Source organism: Pteropus alecto, unplaced genomic scaffold, assembly GCF_000325575.1.
Source record: "Pteropus alecto unplaced genomic scaffold, ASM32557v1 scaffold92, whole genome shotgun sequence".
NCBI lineage: Eukaryota > Metazoa > Chordata > Mammalia > Chiroptera > Pteropodidae > Pteropus > Pteropus alecto.
In genome coordinates this window covers 255575-256635 of record NW_006432447.1, presented here as the reverse complement: position 1 = coordinate 256635, position 1061 = coordinate 255575, and positions in this window count along the sequence as shown.

Genomic DNA, 1061 nt, shown 5'->3' with positions numbered 1-1061 from the left:
TTGCTGACAGACCTCTAAGACCTCTGCTCCGCCTTCCTTCTGGCCAGGCTGGCATTCTGAGGCTGCTCCGCATCAGACTCAAGTCTTAGTGGGGATGGAACTGTGAAATGATACTGGGCTGAAGGGAGACTTGTACATCCTAATCCATGGGCAGTGGGGAGCCAGGCAGTGCTTTTGAAGCAGGGTTGTCAGGTAGAGTTGGATTCCTGGACATCTACCTTCCTTACTCTGTCCACAGTCTGGCCAGGGGAGTGGGCAGCTACTCTCTTTACCCTTCTATTTGTCCAAGTTCCTCCCATCCTGCAAAATGTAGCTAGAATTTTACCTTCTCCAGGAGATCTTCCCTACCCATGGCAACTCTTGCTTCTCAAACTCCTGCTGTATGTACGATGTGTACCACATCTTTTATTCTGCCATGTTCAGTAGATCCTCACCATCTACAAGGGAAGAGGCCTTTTGAAAATATTCATATATTTTCTCCCATGAAATTTGGATGCCATGAAATTTGAATGCCATGAAATTTGGATGCAGGGCACATAGCTGGACATCATTCTTGAAAAATGTAGAATTCAGAGGTGACCCTCAGAAGAATCATACATCACTGTCATAAGCTTTTAGTGTATCATTCTTGAAGGAATGAGATAATGGCTATTCAGTCATAATATTCCAAGGACCTGCAGCTCTGTCCTCTAATTGTTCTGTTAGTCTTTCTCCCTAACTCAACTGTGAGTAGCCAGCAGGGATGTTCTTCTCCTCTTGACCCTAGAAGACTGTAATCTACAGTGCTGTGTGTATAGATGCAGCTATCCAATGAATAGTGTATCATTCTTGAAGGAATGAGATAATGGCTATTCAGTCATAATATTCCAAGGACCTGCAGCTCTGTCCTCTAATTGTTCTGTTAGTCTTTCTCCCTAACTCAACTGTGAGTAGCCAGCAGGGATGTTCTTCTCCTCTTGACCCTAGAAGACTGTAATCTACAGTGCTGTGTGTATAGATGCAGCTATCCAATGAATTAACTGTAGAATGAATGTAAGTTCCATGAGGGCAGCGAATGGTGA